Source organism: Penaeus monodon, chromosome 32 (assembly GCF_015228065.2).
Source record: "Penaeus monodon isolate SGIC_2016 chromosome 32, NSTDA_Pmon_1, whole genome shotgun sequence".
In the NCBI taxonomy this organism is placed as follows: Eukaryota; Metazoa; Arthropoda; class Malacostraca; order Decapoda; family Penaeidae; genus Penaeus; species Penaeus monodon.
Window position 1 is genome coordinate 5,581,456 of NC_051417.1, and position 363 is coordinate 5,581,818.

General features: G+C 30.6%; 1 protein-coding gene across 1 annotated transcript in view; it reads left to right on the forward strand.

Annotated features, from left to right (window-relative positions):
* The window catches only part of LOC119593377 (serine/threonine-protein kinase rio2-like), a gene marked incomplete in the record, with an annotated part of 6,223 nt that overhangs the window by 534 nt on the left and 5,326 nt on the right, over positions 1–363 (forward strand).

Sequence of the window (363 nt, forward strand, 5' to 3'; positions counted from 1 at the left end):
CCTTGCTAAATTGAATGCTAAATATATGTATGTAAAACCCTGCTAATCAGAAATAGCCTACTTCATCAATAAAGTTTTAAATGCAACATTACTGTTGCCATGATTGCTAATGGCTCAGTTTAAACAGTCAGAAGTTGCAAGTTACTTTTGTTTTAGTCTAAACCAGGTTCCATAGTTCTCTCCTTTGGGTTCATTTTATTTTTCTATTTTTCAGAAAAAAGGGAAATCACAATCTCAAAGAAAAGGATAATATTGTTAATAAATCATAGTATTCATTATTATATATTGTGCATATTAATTCATTGATAGAGGGGCTGCAAGTTTGCATGAACTGTTCACTTTTCTTTTAACGCGTCAATAACA